Source organism: Emydura macquarii, unplaced genomic scaffold (genome assembly GCF_026122565.2).
Source record: "Emydura macquarii macquarii isolate MOO-44397 ecotype Brisbane River unplaced genomic scaffold, CSIRO-AGI_Emac_v2 contig_3231, whole genome shotgun sequence".
NCBI lineage: Eukaryota > Metazoa > Chordata > Testudines > Chelidae > Emydura > Emydura macquarii.
Genome location: NW_027133368.1, coordinates 1,105,029 through 1,117,563, shown reverse-complemented (window position 1 = coordinate 1,117,563; position 12,535 = coordinate 1,105,029).

Genomic DNA, 12,535 nt, shown 5'->3' with positions numbered 1-12,535 from the left:
GGCGCTTCTCCAAACACACCAGAATTTCCTCCTATGCAAAAAACTATCGCAACCAGTGGCAGAGCACAAGGACCAGGGAGCAAGAATCCATCCCCCTCCGTATCTCTCCTCTCCCTCTTCTCTGTGTCGGGCAGCCCCACCAGGCTGCTGCCATCGCAGGGGAAACTAGGTACTTTGGTGAGTGAGGGAGAGGTGGCCGAGTGACTCAGCAAGCAATTACACATCAAACCGATGCCATGAGGAGTGAAATAAAACTGCAAGGGGTACTTTTCTATGGTGTTACAGGCCCTTGTGGATCACAGGGGTCGTTTCACTGATATCTATGTGGCGTGGTCTGGAAAGGTGCATGACGTGCGCATATTTAGGAACTCAGGGCTGTTCTCGAACATGCAGGTGGGCACTTTCTTCCCAGACCGAAAAATTAACATCGGGGATGTGGAAATGCCAATAGTGATTATGGGGGATCCTGCTTACCCCTTGCTCCCTCGGCTAATGAGATCATATACCAGGCACCTCGACAGCAACAAGGAGTGTTTTAATAACAGGCTAAGCACTTGCAGAATGGTGGTGGAATGTGTGTTTGGGCGTTTAAAGGCCAGATGGAGAAGTCTCCTTACTAGGCTGGACATGAGTGAAAAGAACTGTCTGGGAGAATGGACACCATGCTCTCCTGCACCCTGCTCTCCTCATCCTCGACCACGGAGTCCTCGTCATTCTCCCTGGACTGGGTTGCAACGGAGGTATCGATGCTGTGTGGCGGCACCGTGGTGGGGTCACTGCTGAGAATTGAATGCAGCTCCTCGTAGAAGCGGCATGTTTTGGGCGAGGAACCAGAATGGCTGTTAGCTTCCCTAGCTTTTTTATATGCCTGCCATAGCTCCTTGATCTTCACACAGTACTGCTGCATGTCCCTGTTGTGCTCCCTTCTCTACATAACAGCAGAGCGCGAATATCCAGAGTGGTCACAATGGGGCATTATGGGATACCTCCCGAAGGCCGTTAACATCGAATTACACTCCGTCTACACTGACGCAAAATCAACCATGAAATTTGAATTATGCACTACGCCACTTGTGGAGGTGGTTTTATTACGTCGACTTTTGCCGTGCTTTAACTGTACGGAACTAACGTGCCAGTGTAGATGCAGGCTTTAGGAGATTGATCTAAGTGATGTTACGTCGACTTCCATCACCAGTGTAGACCAGGCCTTAAAATGATCTTACAAGGCTTATTGGTTGCTTCCCGCCTCCACAGACACACTTGTACTTCTGTTTTTCTGAGACTTTAATAGAAGGAATTTTGAATACTGTTTAAATGTTAAAAGTTATAGCAGCCAAAAATAATATAATGAAGTTTAAATAGTAAATAAAAGGCAAAATTAAGTGACTTAAAAAAAGAAAAGTTAAAAAAGTAGCTTTAGTAAAAATTAATACTACAAAAGTTGAAGGGAATTAAACAGTTGAGAGATGTAAAAATGTTCAAAGGTAACAGTTGTGGAAATGTTCAAAGAGTAACAGTTTTATAAAAACAAAGTTCTTGGTTTAACAACATTCAGTAAAATAAAATGTTTGTGTGTGTGCAAATATATTGTGTAAATCTGTAACATCAACAAATGTTCTAAAACAAAAACATTCAATGTTAAATAAGAATGTTTTGTAATAATAGTGAATGTTTTAAATAAAAAAAATGTTATTGTTTCTAAAGGACACTTGTGTCTTCCTGTTACAAGTTTTAAGTAAATGTTACAAGACCAGAAAGTGACAGGAAAAGGCGCCAGCCTCAATGTTCAAAAAAGTAAAAATAACTTTTACAACCCAGATGGCCGAAGATTGCTCACCCTAATAACCCTGGGATCCACCTCAAAGGGCCTATACGGTGGCAGCTACCCAAATCTTTAACCTAAAACAAATTATGGTATCTAAAATAAAAAAAAAAAAAAAAAATGTTCTAAAAAAACCACAAAACAAAAAAAACCCATAAATCAAAAATGTATTAAAAAGTACGATAAATGTATGCCTGGGATTCCCCTCTTCCCAGACCCTCTCCTCCCCGACCCTTGCCCACCTTGAAAATGTTTCCACTCAACTAATAGTGGCCTCTCTGCTTCCTCCAGTCTCCTCTTTTTAATTTTCTTCTTGTATATCCTTCTGTTATGCCTGGCGAACTCCTCTATGTGCCTGCAGATCACTGATTTGTTTACTTTAAACAACATCCATCTACCCGGCTGTGTGTTCACCGAAATGACAACGGCTCCCTGTTGGTATAATAACTTGTACCTAGACAATACACTGTCCAATTGGCCATAAAGCTACTATTCAAAGTGGTCCTTGCTGCTGCTTTGGTGTCTGCCACTGTTCACAACACCATCATTAAAGGTCGTGTTCAAGTTCAGCTCTCCAACCAAACCATCACTCAACTGGAGGATCCTGCTCTTAACATGTCCTACAATCCCATCTCCTAGTAGACTATTTTACAAATAACAGCCACTGCTGTTTCTATATTTGTGTTACTAATTTTATTATCATGTGTGGTTATTTTAAGCACATGCTAATAACTTTACTATGCCTTCTACCCTTGCTTACGTCCCCAGCTTTCTGTCCCCCCTTCACCACCTCCCCACTATAACCCTAAGGTAGACCATAAATATCAAAGTATTTAGATGTTGACTATATCTTACTTATGGGTTTGATTTGTCAAACAGGAGGGAACTGTTAGGCCTGAGGCAATTTTCAGCCGGGCCGAAACTCACCTAACTAACAGGCAGGCATACTAGAGCCTCAAGGACAATGGCATACGTAAACACCTGATAACTCGAAAGGCCAGATGTCCACTCAGTGATTCAGCCTCACAATGAGAACAGCACATTTTTTACAAGCCCTCTATCATGCACCCTCCAATCTGTAAGGATTCTCTTACACTTATGAAATAAACAGCATGATCTTATTCAGGGGATAAGGCAGTATGCCGCGTTTATTATGAATACAAAAACATTTTTTTAAAAAACCAATTACCTAACACACACACACACACACACACACACACACACACAGAGTTCTGCAGGAGGGATATAATTACCAGCCTCTGTGTTGCTCGAGCTGAATCACTGGCCAGGTGACTCAGACACGAGGATGGAGCCAGGCTCTGTCGGTAGCGACACGATGCTCCTTGGGGTTTGCAGAATGAGCCCAAAGTCCAGGTTTCTTCTCCCCATTTTTATACTTATCCATCCCCTTTCGGATCTATGGATTTTGTCATGTCAGATAGACTCCTTGTTTGATGTAATCGTCAATTACGTTTGATATCACAAAGTGTCATAAATGTTAAATCACAAAATGTTTAGGCAGGATGTTCCCATTCATATGTTCAAGCAGTCAATTATCGTAGTGGAGCCTGGGGTGGCATGAACAAACAATCAATGTGTCCGGAACATCCGAATCTATAATGCCTAGTTTTGTTCTTTCTCAGTGTGAAGATTAACCCTTAAGCTCCAAATATGTATCCATGGTCCGGGCCTGCTCTGGTTCAAGCCTACACCTCAGTGCTGGAGCCTACAATTCTTCTTCTCCACCCATTTCCCCCCAGCTCCCAAGTGTAGTCAAAAATCCTTTGATGTAATTGAAATGTCTCTGCATGTATGTTCTGTGTCTGTCATTATCACTCATGTTCTTTCTGAGTAAAACATTGTCTGTATTCATAAATAAATAAATATATAAATAAATTGTTTAAGTAATAAAAAAAATATATCTATATATCTCTATATATATAAGTGCTTCTTGTAACAACATAAATTCAAAGGTGTTTACCAGTCTTCCCAGTGCTGTAAATAAATCTCTTCAGTATTATCTTGTGCTGTCTGATTCTTGGGGAAAAAATCCTTTTTGCTTCACAAAGGGATAGAAATGCACAAGAGTAGCTGTGTTTGCATGTGCTTCCCATTCCCCGGTGCAGCTAGGCAGTGCAGCGGAAAAGTGTGTTAATGCATGCCGAGATGTCACAGGAATCCTCCAGAGAGATCACTAGGAAACTTTCCTGGAGGTACTCGCTAATCCTCTGCTGGAGATTCCTCAGGAGAGCTACTTTGTTTCTTCCCCCATTGTAAGAAACTTTCCTGCGCCAATCAGCAATCACCTGTGCAGGGACGAAAGCGGCACACAGGTGAGCAGCATAGGGATCTGGTTTGAAGCTGCTCGCATGGAGGAGATGCACCCTAGCATCCCTGCTTACTCTCAAGAGTGAGACTTTGGCTTCTATGGCCCATGCCTGTGGAAAATGGTGGCACAATTTGAAATTGTGTCCCTATCTACCTGCATCATTACCCCAAACAACCACCCAGAATCTTTCTCCCACTTGATCCCCCCCAGGCACAACTCACCATGCCCTGGGCAATCATCGAGCTGTGCACTGCCCAGCAGACAGTGAGAAAGAAGTGTATTTTATAGTAATGAATCAATTTTGTTAGTGCACTGACAATCTTGCTTCTGTTAATTTTTTATTGTGCTTCTACAGATGTGCCCTTGAGAGGAAACCCCTACACCCATGCCAAGAGCCTGTGGCTGATAAGAAAACAACTGTGGAGAAGCAAAGAGAGAACTCTTCCAGTCCTCTGAGGATGAAAATCAAGAAAAAAGGACACGGAGACACAGCATGACTGAAAATAAAAAAACTGATAGGCAGGAGAGGAAGGAAAATCAGGAGCGAGTGACAGGAGGTCACAAGCGCATGATAAAAGCCGTGGAGGAGCAAACGAAGCGGCTAAAGACAGTTATAACACTGCAGACTGAATTCATGCATGCTCATCCCCCCTTGTAGCGAATACAAAACAGCTTTCCATGCCCTCCCCAAACTCCAGCCACACGTTCCTACCAAACTCCCAGTCCGTCTTGGTACCCCATTCACTCCACCGCTTCAGACAGCTTCCAGAATGATAACTGGTCTTACACCCAACTGTCATAGCCCACACTGCCCTTCATTGCTTTCTCCCCTCCCAGCCCAGCTTTTAGTGTGTGTTGTCAATAATTGTTATTTAATAAAGACATACTCTGTGAAGGATAAGCAATCTTTATTAGCCTTTTGCACACTGTGGTTGCAGCTTATATTGATACATAGTGCAAACTGGATAGCAGTAATAGCATGGCACAGTGCTGTTTACAAAGACACCTCTCGGATTTGAATGGCCCCCTGTTGTGTCCCTCTAATATCCCTGATATCTGGTTGTTCATAGTCTGCTGCAAGGTGAGCCACCTCTGTGCTCCACCTAGGGGAAAACTTTTCACCCATAACGTCACAAATATGGCGCACACAGTAGGCAGCTATAACCATGGGATTATTTTCCTCATTTAGATCTAATCTGCCATAAACGCATCACCAGCAAGCTTTTAATCTACCAAACACACATTCAGTGGTCATTCAACACCTGCTTAACCTCTTATTGAAGCACTCCTTGCTGTCCAGGTTGCCAGTATATGGCTTCATGAGTCATGACAATAAGGGGTGAGCTGGGTCTCCCAGGATCACTATGGGCATTTCAGCATCCCCCATTGTAATCTTTTGGTCTGGAAAGAAAGTCCCTGCTTGCAAGCCAGTGTTCCTGAAGATGCGTGGGTCATGCACCTTCACTGACAAACCCATGTTGATGTCACTAAAATGCCCACAGTGATCCACAAGTGCCTACAATACCATAGAAAAGTACCCTTTCTATTGAGGTACTCCATCGCAAGATGGTCCGGGACCAAAATTGGGATATGCGTGCTGTTAGGGTGCGCAAGACTTTGTAACGCGAAATCAGTGTAGTTGACAAGAGCAAGGCCCTAAAAGCAATGCTAAGCTTTTGTAAGCAGAAAAGCATAGAGTCAAGACCTCTCAGGAGCAGAACCCAGACGCTGCCCTCTGTCCGACCTTAGGCCGGAGGAGGAGGTGCCTTGGGGTCTGGAGCATCCTGAGACGACCGCAGACATTTGCTAATGCTTGATAAGCTAAAAGGTCCCTATTTTAGTAATAAGAAAGGGGAAGTAAGGCTAATGGCTAAGTTCTTTTTGAAGTAAACAACTAACGTCACCTTATTCCAGGAAGCCCCCAACTAACTACCAATAGACTAATAGCAACTAAGTGTCAAGGCCCAATCCCTATTGGGATTGAGATATACGTCATGTATTACTGGGTAAGGCTTGCTGCAAGGTGAGGGGGGAAGAGGGGTATATCAGTCCCCCAGGAGCCTCCCCAAGCTGAGACTCCCCGTGGATCCGTGGAGGCGCTAGCGGATGCCTCGGTCAAGGCGGTTCCCGTATGCCACTCGCTCATCAGGATGAAGTATGAGTCTCCCTCGTCCTTGGGTGGTGAGTGCCCCTCTACCTGTCTAACTAGATCTCTTCCTACTATATTAATGGCCCCCCAGGAGTATATTGCGTTAGGTATCCTCTTGGCAGGTCTCTTCCTTGCTTAAGGTTTACTTCTCTGTTCACTAACTGCAGCTGCTGCTGCGGTTGCTCAGCTTATGATAACAATAAGTCCTGTGCCTATAAGTTGCTACTTTATATCCTTGTGGTTAATTGTACTTTCACTGTACTTTTCACTTTAAGGCTTGTGCCGAAGCTTCAGTTCCTGTATGGTAAAGGACTCCCGCTCCTGTCTTTCTTATGCTATTTCATGTAATAAATAAGCTCTTTTGACATCCTTTTGCCAGTGTGCTCCACTCCCGCCACCGAGATATAAATACCGAACACTACACGTGCCATCTATCGTCCTATCACAGTTAGGAAATCCCATCGCTGCGAAGCTAGCCCCTAGTTCACGCATATTTCCAAGACTCATAGTCCTTCGCAGCAGAATGTGATTAATGGCCCTGTACACTTGTAATAACACAGCTCCAACGGTGGATTTCCCGACTCCAAATTGATTAGTGACTGACCGGTAGCAGTCTGGCGTTGTCAGCTTCCACACGGCAATCACCACGTGCTTCTCCAATGAGAGGGCAGCTCCCTTCAGGTTTCCTTGCACCACAGAGCAGAGATGAACGCCACACAGAGTTCCATGAAGGTGGCTTTATGCATTTGCAAGTTCTGCAGCCACTGCTCGTCATCCCAGACCTGCACAATGATGCGATTCCCACCAGTCAGTGCTTATCTCATGCGCCTGTGTGCAGATGCTCTGTGAATGCAAACAGCAACTCGGCATTGTTTGTTTGCATGGCACACAGCAGGTCAGGTGCCTCGGATTCCTGTTCTGAGTGGGAGTGCATGACATACTGCATGAGCAGCCATGATGTGTTCAGAACACTAAAAACAACAGTGGAGAGCCATGCAGGATGCATCCTTTCTGATAGAGATGGCGGGTATGCAGGAAACTGACCGTTGAAAAATATCACGAAACACAGTTGGAAATTCATGGAATAACGTGACGGAAATCACTACATTGTGGGATGTTGAGCCCGCACCCATGATGCATTGTGATCCTCTCTGCTTTCCCACAACTCCTAGCAGCATGAGGTGGCAAGTTGCACAGTGGGATAGTCGCCCACAGTGCACTGCTCTTACTGTCGATGCTAGAGCACCAACTGTGGATGCACTTCGGTGACACAATGAATGCTGTGTGCACAGACACAAGTGTTGTAATGATAGCACTTTTTGATCATTGCTGTAACTAGCCGTCAACAACACTCTCCATGGTAGACCAGGCGTCAGAGTCATTGGCACTGCAGTGTGAGCAATTCACTTCCTGCTGTAGGGGCAGAGTGACCCCAGCGATAGCTCCCAGAACCTCATCCCAGCTGTTCCTGTGTCCTAGCATTCAAGTGATTGCAGTGCAGTCACCCTGCCACAGACCTGCCTCCTGGGGCCCCACATCCCCTGGGCACGGGCAGCTTCCCTCAGCATTAAGGGTGCACCATGCATAGAAGTCTCCGTGACAATGGGCAGGAAGGAGATGTCCAGGTCCCTGGAAGGAGAGTTTCTATAGGGGGGTTTCTATATGGGGAAGAAGGGTTTCTATAGAGACTGACCATTGTTCCAGAGAGTCCCCAGTATCAACAGGAACACGGGGATGATGGGTCCTGGACCTAGAGAGGCTGCCTGGAACCTGGAGCAGCAGAAGACACATTTCTCAGTGGCACTGAGTCTGTGTGTGATTCGCTCTGGGAACTGAGTGGCACCGGGAGTGGTTTGTCAGAGAAAGTCTCTTGTCTCCACCCCAGGCTCACTGGCTCCTAGCCTGGGCCTGAGCTGCCCTAACTCAGGTCACAGAGCTGTCACTGGTCAGTGCTTTGCCACCAGTTGATCAAGTTTGGTGATGGGCAGGGCCAGATTAACCCATCACTCGGCTCTAGGCAAAGCCCCTCATGTCACCCCACCCAGGTTCCCTTCTGCCCCTCTCCCAGCTGGATCCCCCATGCAGACCCTCACTGCAGCTCCCTGCTGGGTGCCTGGATGGCAGCTCTGAAGCTCCTACTGGCTTGGTTGAGGTATTGGTTACCTGCCCGCTCAGGACTGGCCCCAGCATCCCTCCCTGCCCTCATTGTGAAGAGTGAGTGCGCGGAGTTGTGACACGGGTCACAGCCCCACTCAGTCAATTTTGTCCTAGTGCCCCTCCCCCCTGAAATAGGTCATAGGCTTGGGTTTAACCTGAATGGGCGGTGGGGCAGCCAGCCCTGCTCCTTCCCACTGCCGCCATGGGGCAGGCTCCGGAACCACTCACACATACACACACACACATGGACCTAGATACTTGCTTAGTTTACCTGTTCCTGGGGTCTGGTGGGGAGAAGAGCATGTGGAGTTGATTCAGTGGCTGTCGTGTCCAGAGGGATCTGGTCCCTGATGAGAGAGAGGAAGCTGCACTCAAGCTGTCTGTTTTTCATCCTGGGTCACAAGCTGCTGTCTCCTCCATCGGGATCTGGGAGCCCGAAATGAGCAGCTGCTGCTCCCTCAACGGAATCAGTGCTGGGGAGAGACCTTAATCAAAGTCCCCTCTGTGCCTAGCCCAGGTGGGGAAGTTTACTGGGTCAGAGAGAAAGCAAGAGATTGACTCTGCAGTCTGGTGGTTGGGGCACCTGCTGGGCGGGTCCAGGCCTCTTTCCCAAGGACTCTGTTATGACTCACCCAAAGTTGGTGCAGTGTCGGTCCCAGGAGATCAGAGAGACAAGGTGGGTGAGATGAGATCTTTTACTGTACCCACTTCTGTGGGTGAGAAAGCCAAGCGTTCGAGGTACTCAGAGCTCTTCTTCAGGTCAGATATTACCTTACCCAAAGTGTGACAAGTTCAACTGGAGAGACTGAGGGGGCTCCACACCAGAAGATCCCATGGCCCCTTGGTTAGCGCATCTCCTCAGAGCTGTGGGAAACCCTGGCTCAAATCCTTTCTCCCCATCAATCAGAGGGGGGAACTGACCCTGGGTCCCCCACACAACATGACTGCTCACTCCCCAGGCTAAAACGTTAAGGGAGGAGCTAGGAGTACCTAGCAGGTGGAGCCAGGTACCCGCCTAACTCATTCTCACGAGAAAAGAGCATGGGCACCTAAGCCACAAGACTCCAGCAAAGGGGTGCCCAGCCGTGCATGCACAGTCAGAGAGAGGCACCAAATCCAGGCGGCAAGGAGGGGCCTATCACCATGAGAGGGGTGGGGATTAGGACATATCCCTCTCCTCAACATCTCTCTTAGGTGGTCCCCTGCCTAGCCTGCTGGCTTTTGTTCAGGGCCATATTAACCTTTTCTGGGCCCAGTGCCAAACATATTTGTGGGCCCCCACTGGGATGGGAGGAGGTGGTCCCCGGAATGAGGGGCCGACCAGGGGCAATGGAGCATGGCTGGGGGGGTGTCAGTCCCCGGATCCAGGGTCTGGCCAGGGAAAATGGGCACGACTGGGTCAGGATCCCTACCTCTCCTCCAGAGCAGAGATGGCAGCCACTTCCTCTCCTCTCCTCTCCCCACCCTCCAGTAGCGGATTGGGTTACTGTGCCTGACCAGACACTGTCAGGTTGTTGTGGGCCCCTTCCGAGCGTGGGCCCAGCACGACAGCACCATTGGTGCCATAGTAAACCCGGTACTGCTTTTGTGGATCCCCTTCCTTGGTGCCTCTCTTGCCCCTTGGATTGTACAGGGAGCCGAGGTGACTATGGCTATGTCTACACTAAAGAGCTTACAGAGACACAGCTGTCCCGATGCAGCTGCACCGCTGTAAGAGAACTCATGTAGCTGCTCTTTGCCAAATGGAGAGAGCTTTCCCATCAACATAATTAAATCACCCCCAATGAGTGACTACCACTTATGCTGGCATAACTTATGTTGCTCGGGCGTGTGTTTTTGCCAACATAAATGGTAGTGTAGGAATGGCCTCACTCAGGTACTGGAGATCCTATGGTTTTTCCAGTGATTTTCTAGATTACTAAAATTTAGGCATTGCAATGCCAAAGTCTCTTTGTCGACCCAGGCATTAATGGCTGTCATCAACCAGGTTATTGATCTTCAGGCAATTGTAGACTTGAATGACGCTGATGGGTCTATGACCAGATGGCACAGGCCCCAAGTGTCTCATATTTCCTCTTGTAATTACCAAATTTTCACCAAAATGCCCAGTTTTCTGCTCATGATTTATAAAAGAGAACGGGAAGAGACTCTTCAGCACAACCCAGAGCCATGGGAGAATAATTGGGAATGAGACAACCTACCCCAAAGTGGAAACTTGGCAACTCTTAAAATTCACTATACCAATGGGATCTGTCTCAGTGAGATGCAAAGGATCAGTATAGATTAGGAAAAGGGGCAGGGGTCCAGTCAGAGTCAGAGGGAAATGTGCTAGCTAATCACAGAATCATAGAAGATTAAAGTTGGAAGGGACCTCAGGAGATCATCTAGTCCAACCCCCTGATCCCCTGTGTGGAGGAGTTTCTGATGTCCAGTGTAGTGCTAGGTTCAACTGAAGCATTTTCCATGCTAGGGGACATCTAAGAAGGTAATTCCCTGTGTGGATTTGCTGATGCTTGATGCTGTACGAGCACCAAATGAACCTTCCCCCACATTCAAGCTCTTTCCTCTGAATTATCCGATGTGGGATAATGTGTGAGATCAGGCTGAATCTTTTCCTGCAATTATTTAAGCTTTCCCACAACCCAAGTTGGCCTCTAGGGGAGCTATTCTGAGATAACAAACAGGGAAACTGCAAGGAATGGGGCAGGCAAAGCCCTAAATACTGGTGGTTTTTCTTCCATAAGATATACCAAGCCAGCAACAAACAGGTTCTGATGACCTCACTCGTCATTCAATAGACAAAACACAGTTCTCTTAAAACTATCCAGCCCTTTGACTAGCACCCAGACAGCCAAGTCAAATATGATGGGGATTACTGAAAATCTTTATCCATCATATGTAAAAATGTTCTACCAAACCCAAAGGATCGGACACATTACCAAACAGGTCAATGAATAGTTCAGATCTTACCCAAACACACACTTAAAGCCAATGCTTATTAACTAAACTAAAATTTATTAAAAGAAAGGAAAGAGAGTAATGGTTAAAAGGTCAGTGTACATACACAGATGAAAATAAAGCTCTTAGGTCAGTTTCAAAGAGGAGATGATAACTGAATTGCAAAGTTCTTAAATTGCAAAGTCTCTGAAATTACCCAAACAGCCTGGAGGCCATCAGTCCTTGTTTAGAGCTTCTTTGTTAGAAATCTATTCCAGAGGAATGAAGACTAAATAGTCCCTGTGCAGAGTTTGTTCAAATTCTCCCATGAGAATTAGCAGGGTGATTCCAGGCTGGTGCTGGGATCTCAATCTTGTGATCTAAACTTTCCCTGACAAGCTTGGACAGATTTGAGACAAAAAGGATCAGGCCTGAAACTTCCTTTATAGTTGAAGCAAGGTGGGCACTTGCAGGTAACTCCCTCAGGTGGGCTTTGATGAAAGAGGCATTTGATCTTTACTCAGTGGGTCCTTCCATAGACAATACAGACAACAGTAGCCATTTAAACTATCAAGACAGTCCACAGACACTTTCTTGAGTGGAGAATAGCAATGTATATTGTCCTTTGAAGTAAAACCTTCACTTCCTAGGCACACATAGGTAATTAGCTGCATTAGCACTGGTAACAGACAGTTTACACAAACCTCAAAGAGTAATACAGGCAAATGATGTTGTTACTTCAAAGATCCATCTAGATGTTAATATTCCCTTTTGATCTCTTAATCAAACAGAATCACAGTAATAGACAAGAAAGCAGTTCATCTACATTGCTAACCTCTAAGAAGATATACGTAAACAACGTCATTAACTACCAAAAATACACTTGCATATCAAAGCTCTAGTCTACTTATGAGGACCACAATATACTTGCACATCAATGCTCTGGTCTACTTATGAGGAATGACCCTCACTACCATTGTATTTTCCTATAATATGTCTTGAAAGGTCAGAGTTGGGCCATGCAATTTGTAAAGTTGCTTGGCTTTTTTGGGCCTAGCGCCAAACCAAGCATTTATGGGTTCTGTCTCTTGTGTGGATTGTCTGATGGGAAGCAAGATTTGATCTTCAAATGAAACTTTTT